At 40.3% G+C, this 22,897-nt stretch overlaps 1 protein-coding gene across 2 annotated transcripts in view; it reads right to left on the bottom strand.

Moving 5' to 3' along the window:
* Positions 1-21,937, bottom strand: part of MBP (myelin basic protein) — a 187,339-nt gene extending 165,402 nt beyond the window's left edge. The window contains exon 1 of one of the 2 annotated variants that reach the window (XM_050941860.1): positions 21,683-21,937. The gene's annotated coding sequence lies outside the window, so the exon portion shown is untranslated. The remainder of the gene's footprint in view (positions 1-21,682) is intronic. The other variant, XM_050941861.1, reaches the window with a different exon arrangement.
* Between the last annotated feature and the right edge of the window lie 960 nt (positions 21,938-22,897).

Raw genomic sequence — 22,897 nt, 5'->3', positions numbered from 1 at the left:
TTATAGAAGTCGGTCCAATTAAAGATATTAGCTCATCTAACTAGTCTCTCTCATAATTACAGACGATACTCTGCAAAATTATAATGAAACTGTTGGACAGCGACAGTTGCAGGAATTTTATACCTTCTCTGGTTATTTCTTCTTTCAACCCTTCACCCTCCCCTTCACAAACTCTGGATTATAGGTCTCATGGATATTGAAATAACCTTGGTGTTTAGTGTCTAAATTTTTCGCTTTTCCATGTTATAATTATTTATATTTTTTCATATAGTATTTGTTATGAATTTATCAAGATTTTTAAAAATAAATTCTTCAGGAGAAGTTTTCCCCCAACATCGTTCAGCAACATTGACGTAAACATATTATACTTGACCATAAATATAAGTCTCTTTATGTTATCACATTAAAAAGAGCAACACAGACCATCTTATGTAAATGTTACTGTATTAATAGTTTATAAGGGAAGTACTTAAAAAAAAAAGATATCTTTAAGGCCAAAAGATCTTTCCATGCTGAAGTGTGTTTGTTTAATAAATATCAAAGTATATTATTCACATTGTAAGCACTTTTCTTCAAAGACAAACATTGATGGAGCATATTGGACCATATGTTTCCTTTCCAGCAGAAGAAATATTTAGGTCCAGTCCTCAGTCTTTTAATATTCTTTAGTTTAATGTACTGTTTTTGAAATGGCATAGACCTGAGTCCAAAACATGAAGGTTCATTTTTTTAATATACAAGTCTGATACTGTAAATATTACAGTAACTGTCAGACTGCTATTTTCAAGTGCTATAAGAATATACCTACGGGATCACATAGGACAGATGTTAAAACATCAATACAATGATGTAATAAACCATTTTAAAATCTGGATTTTGCCAACAGTCATATACTTCTGTCAGGACCCAATAGATCTATTCTAGCCACGTGCAGTTCCATTTGCTGGAAATGTGAATTTACATAGACAATGTGAAAAGCATCAGAGAAAATGGGAAAAAAATAGAAATGACAGCAAGATATTTACTAACATTTCACACCTTAGTCCATTTTAACTCAGATTTACAGTGTTTGAGATTAACATACTGAGAGCTCAAAAGGAGATCTAACACCTGTTAGAGGATAAAGAGAAACAAAAAACAAAAACCCAAGATATCTGCAACACTCTTAAATCTTCCTCCCATTTCCTCTCTTGTCAAAGGATGAATTCTCTCCAGATGAAGAACGGTATATTCTCGTTTCCCCTTTCTTAGGCCAGGAGGGTGGCATAAGGCTCCCCAATGAACATGGCAGCCTTCTCAATTAATATTTCATTATACAAACAGAGGAAACTTGTCTTTGCAGTAATTGGTAACACAAAGCACACCCAGAGTTGTACGTGAATGTACTTCAAAGACAGCTTCCTGCCTGGCAATTAGCAAAGGTGACCGAGAGACAGAAGTGACAGAAAAATGACTCACCTGCCCCAGAAACTTAACTTCGCATAGACAGAACAGTTCAGCAGTATGTACCAGGATTAACACCAAACAAATTAAATGATAATCACATGCATTAGCTGCAATTAACTAATTAAAAATTATTGTTACAACTCAGTTCTAATTGCACACTTAAATATTATAAATAAATATTGTGGATGCTTTTCTACATTTTCAAATATATTGATTTCAATTACAACACAATACATGGTGAGCACTGTACGCTGTATTTTAATTACAAATATTTGCACTGTAAAAAGGAAACAAATAGCATTTTTCAGTTCACCTCATACAAGTCCTCAGTTCTATTTCTTGTACAGCAAATCACTAAGACAAAAAAAAGTTTGTTTAGATTTACGAGAGATAATACTACCCACTTCTTATTTACATCATCTGAAAGCGAGAACAGGTGTTCACATGGCACTGTTGTAGCTTGCATTGCAAGGTATTTACATGCCAGATATACTAAACATCCATATGTCACTTCATGTTTTGACTTGTCGGCTCTAAAGTTTTACATTCTTTTTACATAATGGCATTCAAAAACAAAAACAAACAAAAGAAATAATAATTCTATATTTGTAAAATGTCACAACAGAGATTGTACTTGTAGGAGGTGAACTGAAAAATACTCTTTTCTTTATCATTTTTATAGTGCAAATATTTGTAATAAAAAATAATATAAATCTCTGTACTTTTCAAGCAGCAGTGCATGTTAATACTAATTCCTGGACCAATAACACAACACATTCTTTTTTTGAAGTATCGATGCAGGATACTTCAGTCAGAAACAACTGATAACTAACAAACACTTGTATGAACTATGTATTATTATTCCAACTGTCGGGGGGGGGGGCGCACAGAGGGAAGTCAATTAGTGTGCAGAACCTTCCATAAAACAGCTCAGTTATTAACTGTAATGAGGTTGATCGATTTGCAAGCTATGAAGTTGTACTATTATTTCCCCCAAGATATTTTCAAATGGTTTTAAAATATATTTTGTATTACTGGAAACAGGAGTATTACAATTCTCAGTGGGTTTGGTTACTTTGGGAAGCATGTTGTAGCAAGGGCTCTGCTCCCCAGACACACTGTGGATAGCCCCCTTTGCAGTGGTGGGCAAAGGCTCATTGCATCCTCTGCTTCCCCTTGTGCATTGCCTGGCTGTACACAATTTTGCCCTTAATATTTTGCATTTGATATTTTTAAACCATACATTATTTTTGCACTGGAGCTCTTGTCTTGATAATGCTAATATATTCATTCTTTTATTTCTGGAGACTATTCAATACATTTAACACCACTACTCACCACCTTCTAGTCACTCTTCCAAAAAAAAAAAAAAAAAAAACCAGTAAATTCCCTACCAATAATGTATGTAATTATTCATACCTTTAGGGCTGGTGGGCTAAAATTTCCCAAAGCTTTCCCCAAATATTATTATACCTCTTACATTACAGCACATAATATTTTATAGATCTCTTCTGGCCAAATAAAGATGTTGAAAAGTATTAATTAAAAGCATTTTGTTTTTTAATAAAGCAAACTGAGTAGTACTAACCACAGCAGTCTCTCTCTGTAGGATTTCCTATGAACATTTTAATTGGCTTGGGTTCACACGAGTTCATACCTCTTAAATCCACTTTGTAATTCAGACAAAACTATTAAGTTTAACTTGTTTTTTTGCATCAAAAACACATGAAACAGCTATTTTTGAAGAGTTTAAATGCTAACCCACGCATCAGTCCAGATTTCCTCAAAGTTCTGTCTCTCAAATCTTTTGACCAACTTGTCTTCAGTTTTTAACTAAACAAACAAGTGAGAGACTATTTGCACCGTTTTTAGTTGTTTTTTTTTTTCTCTGCTTCACTTTAGATCTTTTCCTCTACAGCTCCTACTCTTTGGCTTCCTGCTACTGATTTAAAAAAAACAGAGTTACTTTAGGTTTTCCTATTTTCTTTATTCTAATAAAATTCCTGGGTCAGCATTAGAAGAAACAATATCTGATTCTTTACCATAGTCACACAACCATATGAGTTTTGCAGTTGCAGATTTCACTGTAGATTTTTCACTCTTCTCTAATACTGACATGACTCATTTTATGATTTTTTTCTCAGAGTATGTCTACAATAGAAACGTAAGTCAACCTATATCAGTAATTACTGCAGCAGTGCATACAGGAGCAGTGGACGCTCCCTAAAGGTGTGAAGGCCACTGGCGCCCAAACCATGCCCCCTCTCGTGCTGCTCTCCCCTGCCTCCACAAGGCCCAATCCCCCACTCCCGCCTCCCCATCACTCGTCTTTATGACCAGTATGTCCTCACTTTTAAAAGTGATGGGCCATGACCCTGAGGCCCTGCCTGTTCCAGCGCTCCTGGGTGCATGTTCACACTACCTTCCTTGGGTCAGTGGTGCACATCCTCACCAGGGGCACGCCCACCAACCTAAGAGGGGCAGTGTGGGAAGCTGAGAGCACTGCCTCTTAGCTCCGCTGGCAGTTCCCTGCCAGGAGTTCAGTTGTCCCACAGACTTCCAGTGGGCTGCTCTCTCTCTGCTCCCAAAAGCCAATTAGGGCATCTCACCTCCCCGTTCCCCACTGGGGGTCGGTAGGGGGGGGGGAAGCCTCAAGGGCTTCTCAACCCCAGGAAGCCCTGCTTCCCTGGCTTCTGTCAATTTCACCTAAATTGACAAGGCTGCCAGGCTCTGGATGGGGAGTGTGTGGGTGCAGGCTTCTCACCCCAGCTGGCAGCTGGGGTGGGGAAGCCAACCATGTCTACAGGGGAGCTCCTGCTGTGAAACTGATAAGACAGAGAATAGCTGATGTAAGTAAGGCAGTGTCTACACAGACACGACGTCACCCTAACTACACCGATATAAACCTTGCGCCTCTCATGGAGGTGGAGTTGTCATGTCAGTGTAGTAGGGCACATCCATCAGTGGGAGGAAAGTTGCAGCATAGACATGGACATAATTAAGTCAGTATAAGCTGCCTTATGTCGATATAACTGTGTTGTACAGACCAGCCCTCAAATAACTGTATCATTGTCCTAACAGCAACCAAAGACAAAAAACTCAAAACATGCTATTTTTGCGAATCAGATATTCATTTTTTGTTGTTTATGAACTTTATGACATTTTATTCTAATCAGAAGAGAGCACCTATATGTCACTGACCATAAACAAATTAATTTTGAAAGCATAAATCAAGCTGAAGAGGATTCATTATTATGACCCAGAATACAGACGAACATGTGTTCAGATAATTGGGCTACAAGTGCGAGACCCAGCATACTGCTTATAAATATAAATCCCCACTCCTCTCTCTTTCACCATTTTTGAGGGCAAACACACACATCAGAATTCCAGCAAGTGTTCTATCTACATATAAATACATGCAGACATATACACTAGTGATCCTGCATAGTTGTGACTGAAACATAAAACAGCTAAATACGCTTCTACTTGATTTTCAAGTAAAAAAGTGTGCCATGACTAACATTAAGCCAGAGCAATTCAGGATCATGCTATATGTACCACCTGGCAACAAACACTCCTCAGAATTTCTCTCCATCTGGACTCAGTAATTTCCTGCCTCAGTCTCACTGCTGATCATTTTAAATCTTCTGTACTTCATATGAACTGGGCCTACTTCTGAGAGTCTTACTAGTCACTCCCCTATTTTGGACTCTTTGCTATGAATTATCATTATGCCAGTGACAACTGTATTTATTTCATTCTTACAGATGGCCTTAGTTCTGTCAATACAGCTGGCAAAAGGAAAAGATATGGATGCGGCAGAATTTTATGCTTTAAATGTATCCGTTGGTCTTATCGGATGGCAGCTTGTTAGACTTTTTCCTCCAGAAATCTGAGTGTTAATAGCCCTTTATACTACATTATTCTACAGGAAGGGCCCAAAACACTGGTATTACTGATGTCAGATATAGCATTCTGGAAGATTATTGTAAAACACTGTAGTATTTGTCTATTTGCTATTTTAATAAGGGCCTTGTTTGTCATTTGTGCCACTTTGAGTAAGGATAAATATTTAAATTTAGTTAATCCCTTTCAAGCAAGAGGATCCCAGTACTTGCAGACAAAATGCAGCCATCTTTGGGATGGAAAGAAACTTTGGAAGAGAAAACGACTATCACCTTACTCAATTGACGCCACAAGAGGACTTTTTAAGTAGGTAGAATGTAATTATCTAGTTGGAAATTAGCTGGAGCATTGGGATTAACACCTCTGCAATTACAAAAAAAACTATCATAAGATCTTTATCTTTAGTATCATAAGTAAGTTGATACCTCACTAGCAAGGCAGATGCTTTTCACTCTTCTTTAGTAATCTATCTAGAACCGTCGTTTGACTGTGAACACGGATGCTCGAAATCCTTCTTCTATACACACAAAAAAGAACCCAATTAAAACTCATGGAGATAATGAGACCAAAATCACTCTATGTCCATAATTATATTTATGGGCTGATTTGTGCTTAATTTTACTCATGCGAGCAATATTTACTCATGCATGTAGTCACACTGAAGTCAATGGGATTATTTTGCATGAGGAAGGTACTAAAGGGTCAGCCCCTCTGTCATATGCCACAAATATTATTGCAATGCACATGATTATAAAATAACTGCTTTCTTTCCCAAGCTCTGGTATTCCTTTCAAATGGAAGTAAGAAATCAGCTGACTGTTAATTCTTTTATATAAACACACACACACACACTAACTTGGGTGTATTCAGTTTAATATTCTGGCAATTTTGTTAAAACTGATGGTTGAATTTATTTACTTAACCAGAAAAAAGAAAATATTTCTACAAGAAGTTATTTAGACTTGGCATGCAATTTTATACTTCAGAAATAATCTATGTGGCAAAACAAAATAGAGGAGATGAACAATTATAAAATGCCTTTAAATCTGTCACAGAATTTTTATATGTTAACACCTTGCCCTTCCCTCTGTCCCCTCTACACCACTAAAAGTGCTGTCCTTATTTTGAATGTTTTTATCCAATATCTGTTTTGGTGGTGAAGACTTCAGGAATCAGAGAAAAACATGCACTAAGGTTTGGGACATACTACAAGATTGCGCTTTTTGGAATTCTTTTAAAATAAAAATAACGTCTGAGTCCATCATTTAATTCACTTTCCATCTCATCTCTGATCTGTCTGTTGCAATTACATTTTTAAGAACCCCTTTTATAGCGCACATTAGTAACCGTTTGGTCATTTCTCATGGGAGTTTACCATGAGAAAAACGTCATGAAATATTCACAGCCTAACTTTATAGATGGCACTTTAAGGTTCATTAAATGTCATCCACCACGACTTGGATACCTGGGGGGTTTCGTAGCCTAAAATATAATGCACGGCATAAAGCGAGCATCTAGAATGTAGTTCATAATCATGCATAGACAAAAGTTGGACTACGATCATGTGGTGGAATCACTTTCACAAAATACATAAATTGAACCCATGAACAATGATAACTTTATCAAGGAGCAAGAGGAAGCCGACATTTAAGGTATGACCCTGAAAGGTGCAGAGTGCCTCTTGTGAGGTTTTGGACATGCTCAGCTCTCAGTGTAATCACTGTGAATTGATGATGCTCAGTACCAGGCAAGCTGTGCTCAGCACCTTGCAGGAGGAGGTTCCTTCAGATCACAGAATGAGTTCAGCTTTGCTAACTCCCAATTTTATTGAGTCTCATGATATTTGGTGTTTTTCTTCTAATCCCCAGCTCTTGGGTGATGCAATTACGTGAGAATCTCAGTTTTCATTGTTAAAGTAAGTTTCTAGGTTCTCATGGTTGTAGAGAAGAATTTTAAAGCATAAGCCTAAAGGCTCAAAACCAGAAGGCAAATAAAAAGAACCCAAAACATTAAAAAAAATATTATGACTTTTAAGCCCAATAATGATTTTTCAGGATTACCTCAATATTTGTAATGCCTGGGGTTGGCTACGCCTCTGAATCAAAAAAACTCTCTCTGTGGAACAGCAATCATACCAACGGAAAATTAGGAGCCACACCGTAAGAAGGGAAAGGCTACAGATCGTCATTATACTATTTGTAATTGATAATACCATCTCTCCTATTATGGAAAATTTAAAAATATATTAAGAATTCTGAGCATTGTGGTCTGCATCAAATGTACCAAACACTACTATGTTCCATCAATAGGCATAAATCTCTGTTACATGTTATCTTTATTAAGTGTGTCTTGCCCTTTTCACTGAAGCCCCGCAGAGGGATACCACACTATACAGAAAAGATGAAAAACAAAAGACCTTGCAAAGCAAATCATGATTACAAGCAGTGAGGAATAGCATTTGAGCCCCTCCCCCAAACTTGTACCATACATAAAACATACGGATTTCTCCAGCACACACAATACAACTGCAACTCTGCTTTTGTGGCTACTAGTTAAAGTCTTCCATGGGGGCTAAAATTCCACCTGCAGTCAACTGGTTAAAGAGATCCTATCATTCAGGAATGAGAGAAACAGCACATAAACTGTAATACTATTTTAACATAGGATCATCTGATTCTCGTCAAGCAGGGAAAGAAAAAAAGACTGCAACCCACAGTTCACAAGTCAGTATTACTGTTTTGCAAGCCAAAATTAAGACTAGCTTTTCAATGGCAACAGTTCAATAGCTACTGACATGCTGTTAAAAATTTAAAGGTAAGTTTTCAGGTAGGGTTTGCTCTGTTTTCTTCATTTCAGGCCCTGATCTATTGGACAAGGTTATCTTAAAAAAAAAAAAAAAAGGGGGGGGGGGGGGAGAGAATTATTCCATATCCTCCAGGTGAATAGTGCTGGGTCAGATTGTACTGATGACAGCTATGCAAAAACTTTAGTACATCTCTCTCTACTTTCCACAAACAACTGACAGCAAATCAATAGTGCAGACAAAAACTTTCAAGAAGCCAGTGTTAGGAAAGGCTCTATTTGCAGCAACCACAAATTTTATTTAAGAAGAAGCCCCCAGGAAATGATACAGTAGCAATCATCACTTCGGTCAAACCTTGGAAAGGAAGCATATTGAAGAGGACAACGCTAATCTCCCCAACAAGAGCCAAAGTATCTGGTAAAAAAAAGTTATGTTTTCCTCTAAATGTCAGTTCTGAAACGAAAACTAAAAAAAACACACCATGAACAAAATATCAATATTTCATTCTCCTTCTGCTTTTCTAAAGGCAACACTGAAAAGCTGCCCACCTCAGGAAAGGAAGAACAGGTGCTGCTGACACATGAATCACGCCAGTCAACTATAATCAAAACTAGGCCTTCTCATAATTATTGCTTCATGTCCATTCTTGTACAGATACTCCTGTTGAACTAAATTACTTGAGGAGCTGATCAGAGGTCCAGACATCAAATCCCTAATTATAGTATTTTTCAATGACTAATTGCTTAAAAGATCAACTTAAAATAGCTTGTCTCTCTCACCAACAGAAATTGGTCCAATAAAAGATATTGCCTTGTCTCTCAAATGAAATAGGGCAGCTCAGTGTCCTGACGGTGGAGCTCTATACTGTCAGGTCAGAATTTGATTCCCACTGCTAGTCATTAATTTTTCAAGAAGGCAGAAGCTGGCAGTGCTAGAAAACCCGCATGTAGACTAGAAAACCAGCATGATGTCAATGGGAGTTAGGTACCTAAATACTTTTGAGGTTCTGGTCATGGAGCTCCATATTGTTATCAGAGATCTGTATAGCCTACAGCATGTTGTCTGGGTCAAGTGCATGACTCAGTTTTAGACAAAACCACAACTCCTTAATATTTCATGTCGTCTTGAGTTGTACTGGGTAATTGCTCATCAACTCCAAAGGCACTGAAAGATAAGATACTGCAGGGCTCTAATCCTCTTCCTTACCACTCTTCTTGTAAATGGGGCCATTGTGGGGGTTAGTAAGATGAGTTTGGCACAGATTTTTAATGATACTTAGGCATTGCTGCAGTCATCATAGCAACCTCTGATTTAGAAGACCAAGTCTCATTTTAAAAAGGGATTTTTAAGACTGATGAGTCTAAATCTTAAGTTCCTAAGTGCCTACATTACTTCTGAAAATGAGGCAGGCTCCCAAACCAGTTGGACATTACAACACTGAGCACAGCAATGCCTGGAGACCTTTAAAAATCTTTATGCGGAGTTGTTGTAGCCGTGCTGGTCCCAAAATATTAAAGCAGCAAGAATGGTGAGATAATATCTTTTATTGGAACAACATCTATTGGTAAGAGAATAAGCTCAAAAGCTTGTCTCTCTCACCCACAGAAGATGGCCCAGTAAAAGATGTTACCTCACCCACTTTGTCCATTTAAAAATCTAGACCTTTGGCTGCAGTGCTATCAGAATGTTGATGACACTAAGGTTTATTAATAGATATGTACATTTTAAGTTCAGAAGGGACCATTATTTAATCTGTTTTTACCTCCTGCATAACCCATGCCAGATAATGTGTGTCTCCATCTCAACTGATCAAGCAGGTGTAGCTGAGAGACTAAGGCACTGACAAAAAGCAACAATGAGTGCTGTGGCACTTTAAAGACTAACAGGTGTATTGGAGCATAAGCTTTCATGGGTAGATACCCACTTTGTCAGATGCATGTGATGAGACCCAGCTGCTCAATCCAAACAAGATGGTGGTGTTGCTGGTAGGTTAAGAGAAACAACCAGAGGAGCTGGCAAAAATATCTGCCCTATGACTAAGGTCACTCAACTTGCATTGCTAACTTGAGTTTACAACTTGGCTGTCCGTCTAGGCTAGGATTACCAGATAGCAAATGTGAAAAAATAGGACAGGGGGTAGCGGGTAATAGGCGCCTATATAAGAAAAAGTCCTAAAAAAACAAGATTGTCCCTTTAAAAACAGGACATCTGGTCACCCTAGTCAAGACTAGCAGCTGCACTTAGAAGGTCACATGCCAGAAGTGGTCAGAAAGGCATTTTTCAAACTGTGCCTGGCTAGGCGGGGCCAGCCTTTTGTTTTGGATGAGGATCTTGCTACTATCATCTGTGCCTTTGTCACATCAGATTACTGCAATGTGGTCTACATGGGACTCCATCTTAAATCAAATGAGAAGCCAGAACTGGTATGGGAGGCAGCTGCTCACCTGATTTGCAGGGCATTCCACAGAAAGCACCTAACACCTGCCCTCAGAGTTTTGCACTGGTTAACTATGAACTCCTAGATAGATTTTTTTTTTAAATGGTGTTTGTTTTGACCAGTGAAGCACTAAACGGCCTTGGACCAGCCTACCTGAGAGATGGCCTCTAACACCATGATACACTGCCCCAGCTGGTTGCACTCATGTTAGAATCGCTTTGATATTACAGAGGAGCAGCAGCTGGCAGGGTGTTCTCTGTAAGGACCTTAGGGCTCTGAAATGCCCGCCCTACCCCTGATCTGAAATGTCCTGAAAGTCAGCAAATCAGGCTATGCTACAGATCTCATTTGTTTCACTTGGTTTTTGAAAAAGAGGTAGGGGGTGGTGAATGGGGTGTTAGCATATAAATGCTGTTTCTTAGCAGAAGAGGCAAGTTTGACTGTTTGGTTTTGTAATTTTAAACAACTGGCAGGGTGCTCAGAACCTGTGTACAGGCTTTGTTTCCAAGAAAAGATATGTATTTCCTTGATATGTAGAAGAAATGAAACAATTATACTTTGTGTTTGCACTTTACAAATCCTAAATCTAAAGAAAAAATCTGAAGTCAGAACAAAATTATTCTAATTAAATTAGTTTGTTAACTTTTCATGCTCTCCTGCATGTACTCACAAGAAAGATCAGAATGAAACAAATGAAAAAATGCATCACCAATCATGGGGAACTTGTAAGAATCTGGTTGTTGTTAATTCACGTTTTCTTTTTTCTACCAAACAAACAGCCTCTTTTCCATGAAAATGAAGGATCAAGAGCACAGGTTAAGACCAGATACAGTGCTCATACGTGATGTAGAGCTGTTCTCGAGAAAGCTTCTGCAATTGCATCTTAATGCTGACCTATAATACACCCTCTTCTACCAGCCCTGCTCCTGCTCCCTCTCCCGCCCATTACAAATCAAATACTGCTAACCATATCAAACTGTGTGACTTTGCCAACTTGTGATACATTTTAAATAGGGATTAGACAGAGTCCAAATTCATGTTCACTTGTTGATCCAAAATTTTGAACTCAATTTAGCAAATGTATTAACAAATACATCATAATATGCTGAGCCCTTTAATATATACACCAACAATTTATTACATTATTCTTTAAAGCATTCACTGCAATTTTATTTTGTCCTCCCTCCCTCATTTTAGAATCATAATAGTTAGACACAAAAAAACTGCTTACATCCTTAACTAAACCTGTCTGGAAGGGCAGGATATCAAACACTGATTTTGAACTCCAAAGACTGAAAAACACTAAACACTTTCAAAAATTTAAAGGAACAAAAAAAAACATACAATTCAAGTGGTTTTAAAGAAAATCCTACTTTCTCAAAGGTATAAAACAAGGAAATAGAACTGAGTACTATGGGTTAGTAAATTAGAAAAAAAGGCTCCATACTGTGTATTTCTCTCTGTGTGAGTGATAGAGAGAAAAACCCTGATTTGATTTACCTTTCCAGACTACCATCTCTCATTTTCTCCCCTTCTACTGCCCTAACATTATTTCTAAAGACAGGAGTAATCAACGGCGAAGTGAAGATTATATGGAAAACTATAAACTTCATCAATAGAATTACTTCAACTTCATTTGAAAAGTTGCTCTGCTGGGCTGTGTCCAAGACGTACAACTATACCAGATGGCAGAGCTGGGATTTCATGATTACTGCCATGAACATGAGACTACAGATGAAGCTACACCAGTTGATAACAACTGAAGATCTGGCCCAAGATTTTTAAACCAATCATAAAAAAAAATAAAAAAAATTAAAAAATTCTAGTGTTCAGCAATTTATACTAAAACTAAGTAGAATACAACAACTTTTGGCTTAATAATCCTATTTTGTAATTTCCTCATGGCCAAGAATGTTTTCCTTTGTACCTGTACAGTATCTGAGTCTTTTAATACAAATGAGCACAACACTGCATTCTGGCCTATCGGGTGAAGGTTAAAGCATGTATGATCTACCTGTCACATGCCTCAGTTAGTGAGGATCTCACAACTGGAAGTATGCTGCATAGCAAACAGACACGAGGCTGACTGATAACTGTTGAGCATGCTAACAGGGTGCACTGAGCAATTAATAAGATCAGCTCTTAACATAGTTAGGAGAAGTTTGAAAACAATTTTTTCTTGCCAAGAGTGTAATTCCTTGTTCAACAGAGCTAACAGAACTGCCACATTTCCATCTACCCAATTAGCTTTCACAGTCTTATTCTAAAAGCATATGGATGAATCCCCAATTTGTATTTGTTATGAACACAAATCTACTAATAGTGAAGTTATTTGGAATTGTTCAGGCATTGTTAAAAACAAAACTAAAAACAAAAAACAGCCAGGGTAAAGTCAGAACCTGATATTGCTATATATTCAGCCTCAGTCCAGCTGAACACAGCATTCAAAACCAATCAATCAGGCAGAAATTCGACACAAGTATGGGTGTTCGTTTGTATAATTTTTGGTGGTGCCCAGAATGGATCCAAGCAGAGCTGTCCCATCCATAGGACAGACCGGGGCAATCACCCCGCCCTGTGCTTTGGGTGGCCCCGTGCTTCAGGGGGATGCAGGGTCCAGGGTGACCTGGGAAGTTAGTGGGGGGTCTGGTGCCAGCAGCAATGAGAGACCCAGCCACAGCCACCCTTGCTCCGCCCCCCTACCCTCATTCCACCGCCCCACCTCTTTCCAGCTTCTGCCCCCTCCCCTGAGTGATGCTAGGATAAGCAGAGAGGGGCAGGCTGGGGCCGGGTTGCTTGCTGCTGCCAGCACCAGGTCCCCTGCAACCCTCCCAGGCCACCCTACATTCAGCATCCCCCAAAGCACGGTAAGCCCAAACACCGGTGTAGCTGGGCCCATGTTCCTAAATATTGGTAGAGCACCACACGCCCACATAACTTGCTACCTATGGACACAAGGGCTTCCATTATGGTTTTGTTTGAGATCATTGCTCTCCCTATCAGAAGGTAATATCAGAGGAACTTCTGTATGCAACACTAATACAGCAAAACAGATTCTCCAGAGCAAAGAAAATGCACAATGTCTTAGGTGATGTCTGATCACAACATCTGATAGTTTGCATTCAACAAAGCTTTTTGTTTTGTTTTGTTTTTAAGAAGTGGATTTACCACATCCTTAATTTAGTGTTTGTGAAAATGAAAGCCATACACTAACATTGCCTAGCACTAAAAACACGAAGGACCTTGCTGAGAAGTTTTTTCATAGTGTGCTGCTAATGCACTCAAATCCTGACGTACAATGTTCCTGTAGAATTCTAAACTGTTTTGAACAGAAAATTCATATCACGCCAAATTCTCAGGTGGCTTTGTGATTAGGGAAGTAAAATGTTAACTGGTTAACCGATAAGCATCAGTGTTACCAGTAACATATTCAGTTAATGTTTAAATGCCTAATGTGCACATTAAAAATGCCACACAATACCATTTCATAGCGTATCAGGAACTAGGTTTCGCACTGTTAGGAGTCAGGACCATTGCTATGGAACTGATGTCGTAGGCACGGGAACTACAGGTGCGGGGGAACACACACAACCCTAGTTCCCAAACCTATGCTGTGAACTCCTTCATGTTTAAAAAGAAACCGTTTAAACTATTAAAATTGTATCAGATAAATGTTTAAAAACGCTATTTACAGCCTTATTTATGATATGGGCAAAAACCCATTAGGGACTAGGTTTAATTTGTACAATATTTGCAACCTAAGCAACTTTCAAAACCCATGTCTACAGAGATTAAACATTTAGCCACTATGCCACCCAGGTGTGGCCTGTAATATTAAATGACACTTGGAAATAAATTTTTCATTGACCGAAAGATACATCATTCAGATATAGTATTATCCAGTCTTTACTGGTAAAAACAGTCACTTTGGTTTAGGCCCAAGATTTCAGTTTTGACATTATAAATATGTCTACAACATAATATGATAAATAAAATTAATATTTAATTAGGAAAACAAAAACAAAAAACATGCAACCTGATACTTTTCTTTCACAGCATTTTTACCGTGGTGGATCATAGTTAAATTACATTGTATCAACATCCATTAAATGTTTATCTGTAAAGCCATGAGAACTTCTAGATGTTTAAATATTACTGTGCAATTTTGTGAAAAATCTTGCAGTATTGACTAGAAATAGCCTATACACAAAATAGCAACTCTCTAAGGTGAGAGAAATGTTTAAAAAAAAAATCAAATGTTCATAAATGGTTAAATATACATATACATACTAGGACTGTAGATCAATCACAGTTAACTCACACAACTAAAAAATTACAATTAAAAATATCATCAGTTTTAATCACCTTGTTAAACAATACCAATTGACATTTACTAAGTATTTTTGGATGTTCTTCTATGTTGTAATTGAAATCAATATATTTGAAAATGTAGAATATAAAGTGTACACTACTCACTATATTATTTTTATTACAAATATTTTCACTGTAAAATGATAAACAAAAGAAACTTTTTCAGTTCACCTCATATGAGTACTGTAGTGCAATCTTTTATCATGAAAGTGCAACTTACAAATGTAGATTTTGTTACATAACTGCACTCAAAAACAAAACAATTCAAAGCTTTAGAGCCTACAAGTCCACTCAGTCCTACTTCTCATTCAGCCAATTGCTAAGACAGACAACTTTGTTTACATTTATGGGAGATAATGCTGCCCACTTGTTATTTACATCACCAGAAAGTGAGAACAGGCGTTTGCATGGGAATTGTGTAGCCAGCATTGCAAAGTATTTATGTGCCAGATATGCTAAACGTGCCTATGTCCCTTCATGCTTCAGCCACCACTCCAGAAGACATACTTCCATGCTAATGACACTTGTTAAAAAAAAGAAATAATGCTCACTATCCTCCCTGTCAATCAGGGTGTCATTTGTCAACTCAGTCCTCACATTCAGGCCGTGTGTTAATCTTGCTGCATTTTCCTGAATAACTCCTCTAAGATTATGGCCTTTCTTCTGTGTCCACACAACTAAAACTCTCATCGAAGTTCATCATCATCCTCTTGTGCGTCTACTATTGCAACTTCCTTTTCTCTGGTTTTGACAATCCCATATTATGCCACCTCTATCTATTCAAAACATTGCTGCATGTGTCATTGTTCAGATTTGTTGCTTCAATCACGTCACTTCTCTCTTTGACTCACTCTTCTCTATTACATCAGACAAACTATGTCTTAATTTATAAAGCTCTTTACAATCTCTCTCTGCTCCATCTACCATCTTTTGTGCACTATCAAGATGTCTGTTCACAACTCTGCTTTGCCTATGATGCTGGCCTTCACCACCCATCTATTACATTTCCAAACAAGCACCTTTGCTCTTGCTCTCATGCTGCCCCCCCATGCATGTGAGTTGTTCTCTGTAACCATCTGCAAAGCCACCTCATTTTCCTTATTCAAATCCTTCCTTAAAAATTCCCATCTGCTGTGATGCCTACAAATAAACTTGACAATGGTTTAGCAGCTGGTGTGCCCATCATGTGGATCAGTTTTGTCTCACTGTTCTCTTGTGCTTCCCCAATCTGTTTGTTGCATCCACCTTACACTCAGATTGCAAGTGCCTCGGGTCAGGGACAGTCTTTGTTTTATGTTTGAACATTGTTAAGCACAATGGGGCCCTGCTCCATGACTGGGGGCCCTAGGTGTTCTCATAATACAAAAACAACAACAATCCAATTCCCCTTGAAGTCTACGGAAAGAGTACCACTGACTTCAGTAGGAATTTGATCAGGGTCTCAAAAACACAGCTTGGCTTTTTATATTGACCACTGAATTGTTTTGCATTTTAAACTGTTTGCAGCAGCTAGCATGCCCCACAGGATAAGCATTAATACAACAAATTATTGCAAATATACCACTGAGGTTTAATATAATCTACCTAGGCTTTTCTACCACGCCCATCATTCCAGTATCTGAGGCCTCAAATCAACAAAACATTTAAACATATGCTTACCTCTACCCTAATTTTCAGAGTGGTAGCTGTGTTCGTCTGCATCAGCAAAAACAACGAGGAGTCCTTGTGGCACCTTAGAGACTAACAAATTTATTTGGGCATAAGTTTTCATGTGCTAGAACCCACTTCATCAGATGCATGAAGTGGAAAACACAGAGGCAGGTATAAATACATGAAAGCATGGTGTTCAGTTTGCAAATTAATTCCAGTTCTGCAGTTCCACCCTGCAGTCTGTTTTTGAAGGGGTTTTTTTTGTTGAAGAATTGTCACTTTTAGGTCTGTTATTGAGGTGACCAGAGCTACTGAAGTTTTCTCCTACTGGTTTTTTAATGTTATGATTCCTGATGTCAGATGTGTGTCCATTTATTCTTTTGCATAGAGACTGTCCGATCTGGCCAATGTATATGGCAGAGGGGCACTGCTGGCACATGAATTACCAATGTGATATATGCCATCATCTATTTCCTCCCCCCATACTAATTTCCCCCTACTGTTATTCACACCTTTTTGATAGCTGTGTCACTAAAAGGTGTGTAGTGTAGACACAGCCTTATATCATAAACTCTTCAGGGCAGGGACTGTCATTTCACCTGTACTGTATACCGTCCAGCACCATTTTGGGCTAAAAAAATAATAAATAATGCTCTCTTGGATCCTGTGCATAATGCAATCAGTTTCTAATCCTTCAATAAACTCTCAGAACTCACTTTTGTTTCGTTTTTCAACGACAACCCCACTTCTGCTTTCTTTCCTGATACGGCTCCTTCAAGCCCTAAAAAACACAGTATTCCACTGCATTAAGAAACTAGACAAACCAATATTTCAAAAATACACAGCATGCCAATGGTCCGCGCTGCGTGCAGATGTTACTATAATCATTTAGTCTGACATGATTCACTAGTTTTAGGATTCACTTGGAATTTGTGTACAAAGTGAGTAAGAATAGTATATTCATCCCATCTCTAAATAAAAGCCATTACATGTACACACTGAACTAGACATGAAACTTAAAAAGTTACTCAACCACATTCATAACAAGCAAAAGGAAATAAAAATCACAATGCCAATCAATCTTTCCACCAGTGACAATACACAATAGTATTAAGAAAAACAATCAGTAAGCTGTAACTGAAAAGCGAGCCAGGTCACAGTGCAGATCCAATCTGCAGAGATCTCAGACAACCCTATCCTAAGCTATCAAAGTTACGTTATCTGCAACACTAATATCTTTCAAGGAAATCTCTCTTCTCTCTGGGCTGGTCCACACTACGGGGGGGGGGGGGAAATCGATCTTAGATACGCAACTTCAGCTACGTGAATAATGTAGCTGAAGTAGAATATCTAAGATCGGATTACTCACCCATCCACACCGCGCGGGATCGATGTTTGCAGCTCTCCCTGTCGATTCCGGAACTCCGTTGGGGTTGATGGAGTTCCGGAATCGATATAAGCGCGCTCGGGGATCGATATATCGCGTCTAGATTAGACGCGATATATCGATCCCCGAGCAATCGATTTTAACCCCCCGATATGGCGGGTAGTCTGGACGTGGCCTCAGTCTTTTTCAGTCGATTTTTTATTTTCATTTAATCTAATCAGTACCAGTGTCACTAAATTTGCAAGTCTAAAGTATTTGGCAAAATGTTTAATATATGCAGCACTGTGATTGTGCGCATTTGTAGTTTATTCATACCTATATTTTGGTGACAGCTGTAGTTGAGGCCTACTGCACTGATCATAAGAGTTTAGAGTCAGAAGATCTGAAATTTAGTCCTGACTCTGCCACTGAGTAATTGTGGAACCTTGTACAAATCATTTAAGATCTGTTACCCCATCAGTGAAAACAGAAATAATACTTGCCCATATTTGTAAAGGACTTTAAAAACCTATGGATGAAAAGTATTATATATGGAGGGAGTGGTGACGGGGACTTATTGTAATTACAGTACCTGTGTTTTTTTTAAGAGGATATAAGCGATTAGGTGACTGTGAACCAAAGCATTGCATCTCATTCAATAGGCACATGGAGCTGGGTTTAGGAGTCACCATTTAGGAATGGAAGTCCAAAGAGAGAACATTCTGAGAATTCTCATTGGCATCCAAGACTAAACAGCTCAGTTTGCATATTAGTAATTTAAACAAGAACATACTGGAACTTCTCGTCATGAAGTATAACATGGTAGATTTTTGGAAAGAGCCAAGGCAACAATGCCAAGTCAAACTGTGACTAGTTACTGTTATAATCTGTAGTAATTCAACTATTTTTGCAAAACTAGGCCTCAATTATTTTTTGGTTTTCAGGGCAAATGATGAATTTAAGTATTTCCCCTTTGTCCTTTGCGTTGTACTTGTTATTAGCCTCACTTGGCCAATAAAACAACATATTTATTTATGGAGTTTCTCCCACCTTTGCAGACAACTATTCTTTGTCTTTTTCTCATGACATATCAGCTTCCTTTAACTGCTTGATCTATGGTCTAATACAGGGGTAGGCAACTTATGGCACGTGTGCCGAAGGTGTGAAGCACGTGAGCTGATTTTCAATGGCACTCACACTGCCCTGGTCCTGACCACCAGTCCGGGGGCTCTGCATTTTAATTTAATTTTAAATGAAGCTTCTTGTAAATAAGGTTTTTAATATGTTTTTTACATACAACAATAGTTTAGCTATAGATTACAGAAAGAGACCTAAAAACATTAAAATGTATTACTGGAATGCAAAACCTTAAACTAGAATAAATAAATGAAGACTCGGCACACCAATTCTGAAAGGTTGTCGACCGCTGGTCTAATACAATCAAAGCTTAATGAAAGTCCACTTAAGGCACTAATTTAAATGGTTCTTTATTCATTTGTGACCCTCTAATTGTCACATGTGCAGTATTATACTATATTCTATTGGCTCTCAGTAAAAACTGTACAACCCATAGATCCACCTACCCAGTTACACACCTACTTTCTCAATGCTCATTAGTTTAAAATATGAAAAATATATAATCCATGACTCTGGACAGCTGTGGCCAACATTTTCCTTGCCAATTAACTACTTTGGAGATATTTTTATGTCTTCTTTGGAGTTTTTATTTTCAGCTCATCTGCCAACACAAATCAATACTGTACTAAGGTAAGAGAAATGTGTTTTACTGGTCCATTATTATACATCTTGTATGACTCTGAGCACTTCAACCTCTTACTCCCACTCATGAATTTCAAGTCCTTGTGCTGGGCTGTCCAACAGTTACACCACTATATGTACCACAGTGACCTAGCAGTGTTCCACGCATTTTATTAATCTCAGCAGTATCGAAATGTTAAACTAATATTGTAAAAATCCATATAAAATGAATACATTTTAATATATTCTTATCACTTGAGGGTCAATCCTACTCCCATTAAACGGAGAGGGAAACCTCCACTGATGCAGGATCATGTCTTTGGTGTTTCTGATTTTGGCGATTTTATTATGCATTCTCTTTTGGTAATTTTCTCCATATATGAGGGGGAGAGGGAAAAATCAAACCCTCAAATGTAATATCTGATCAGCTGAAAGACTGGATTGGGTGCTCCCAATGCACTATCCACTCCCCTCTGCATTTGATTTAAAATAACAGAACACACATTTATCATTTCCCCTCTAAGGATAAAAGAAAAATCACACATTGACTTCTTGCATATGTGTGCTACTTATTTGTAAGTGTAAGATCAACATACCTACTGTTGCTACAGAATGAATGTTAACACTAAAATACTTTAAAATTGCCAAGTCCACAGCTACAAATGCATGAACCGCTTAAAAATCAAATAAATCCTCGAGTGAGAGCTTTGACAGCTATCCAATAAACTAGAGTTACTATAGAGACTCATCCTACCAGAAATCCCAGTACAACACACAAACAGAAAACACTGATGACAGCAAGAGAGAGCAAAGGCCATCCACCACGTGAGCATTCAAAGACCCAAAAGGGAGTGCGTTTCCTGCGAGCGCAGACAGAAGGAACCACAAATGCACTTACTCTGGGCGATACACCACCCTTCGGCAGCTAGCAGCGAGGGCGGGACAAGCACGTTCCTGCGACCGAGCCCAGTAGCTTTGTAAGTGAAGTATCAAGTAAAGTTCAAGTGCATGGCGAGCCTCTGGGCGGCCGGAGGCGGCCAGGTGAGCTGGGCATCAGTGGCAGGCGGGCGGCCCCGCCCCCTCATTAGCTGGCGCTTGCGGCTGGGCTGCAGCTGATTGCACTAGGCGAGGGGTTTGTTTTGTTTTGTTTCGTTTTTACTCCGTCCGGACACAGCCCTGAGCTGAAACCGGAAATCCACGGGCGTGATCCCTCTGCCTCTCGGGCTCGTATCGCCGGGCCCGCCCCGAGGTGGTGCCGGGGCCGGAGAGTCGATCTGACAGCAAACCCGAAAATGCTGGTGGGGCGGGCAGCGTAGCACGAGTTCAGCCTGAGCCACGTCCGGGGGCCGCTACCCGCTCCTAACACACACACACACACAGCCCGTGCAACATCGGGCCGAGCAGCGGGCCAGGACCTGTCCTCCCGTCCCCTCTGAGCGGACCCCTTCTCCGGCCCGCCCCCGGGGCACCTCCACCCCGGGACCGCAGCCAGGCTGGCGGGCCTCTCTCCCCCGGAAACACCTTTGCTGCAAGCGCAGGAGCGGGCCAAACGCCCGGGAACATCAGCACGGTGCTTTGCCCCTTGGCAGCCGCTGAGCAGCCGGGCACCTGCACCTGCCTGGCCCGGTGCTGGGGACACCTGTGCCAGCGCGCAGGCATCCCAGGGGCCGGCCCCTCTGCCGCCCTCCCCCCCGGCGGAGGTCTCTGAACCGGGGCGGGGGGCACCTAATAAAGGGGAGGGCAGCGAGGCAAATACCTCCCCGTCCCCCTTGACAGACCCACCACGTCGTCCCCGCGCCCGCTGCTAATGAAGAGCCCATCGCGGCGGGCAACAGGCACGTGTGCAGCCGCCGCCGCCGGGCAGGGGCATTCACCCAGCCCCGCACCCCACCCCCCGCGGGGCTGAGCAGAGCCGAAGCCATGAAAAACAGTAACAACGCACCCAGCGCGTCCTCTCGGGCTCCGGCGGGGTCTGCGGCATCCACCAGCGGAGAGCGACACCGGGGGGGAGACCCCCCCGCAGCAACCCACCCAGGCGGGGGGTACAGGCTGCACCCGCCGCCACAGAGGGGAGGGACGAAGCGCCTCACTCCCCCCAGCAAACCCTGGGCGCTTCCGTCGCTCAGCCAGGAGCTGTGGGTTTGAGATACAATTGCCGGCGTTGCTGCCGTCGCCCAGGTTCTTCCCAAGGTGGTAGCGAGCCCGGGCGCAGGTAGCTCCCCCTGCGGCAAGGTAAAGTCACCTGCCGCCGCCTCGCTGCAGCGGAGAGCCGGGGTAATGTGCTGCACCTGGGCTCAGGCGGGCCGCGCGGGTGTCATGTCAGGGCTGGGCGGGGCTGCCGCGCCGCCCAAACCAGGAAGAAGAACTAGAAAGACACAGACAAGATGAAGCTCCTGGCTCGCTGCTCAGCGTTTCGGGTACAGTGTAGTTGAGTATCAAAGAGCATTCTGGGAAATGAAAGCAATGGCTCAGGCAGTGGGATAAGCGCTTCTGGGGCTGGGCGAGCGAGACAAAAGAAACCTCTGATACCTGTCAGAGGTAGTGCAGTGTGTAAGGAAGCGGAAAGGGGGGGGGAGGGGAAATGATATACTTCACATTTAAAGAAAACACACACCGGTTTGCAAAAAGGCTAGGATTGGAATAGATCTCAGCTCTGTAGTAAATAAAGCACACATACTGCATAGTGCTCTGTGCAAATCCTCAAGGGACACACTGAATGCATTTACTGTCCTAACGGGATCTTTCATATTAAGATCAAGGCCCTGCAGCACCAGTAAACATGTATCCCACTCACTACACCACCTGTAATCAGATTGAGCGTAATGTAACTGCTGCTTTCAAGATCCAGTGTTGATAAGTCATAGTTTTATTGCTAGCCTCATAGGACATGGGGTGTTCCTTAAAGCTCCAGAACTAAGCGTCTTGTTATTATACGAGAGGCTCAGCAAATTTCTAGCCCTTGCATGTGCACAGAAGAGTTTAAAAACACTGACCCTAAAGGGTCAAAAAACTAGAAAGCAAATCAAAACCAAAAGTGTATTAAAAAAAAAAGTTTTAAGCCAAGCCTGAGTTGGGGGCTAGTTGACTAATATGCTGCTGGCATATAAATATATATAATGAATATGTATTATCTGCACAACATATACACATAACACAA

Source organism: Gopherus flavomarginatus, chromosome 2, assembly GCF_025201925.1.
Source record: "Gopherus flavomarginatus isolate rGopFla2 chromosome 2, rGopFla2.mat.asm, whole genome shotgun sequence".
NCBI lineage: Eukaryota > Metazoa > Chordata > Testudines > Testudinidae > Gopherus > Gopherus flavomarginatus.
This window is presented reverse-complemented; position numbering and strand designations above follow the sequence as displayed.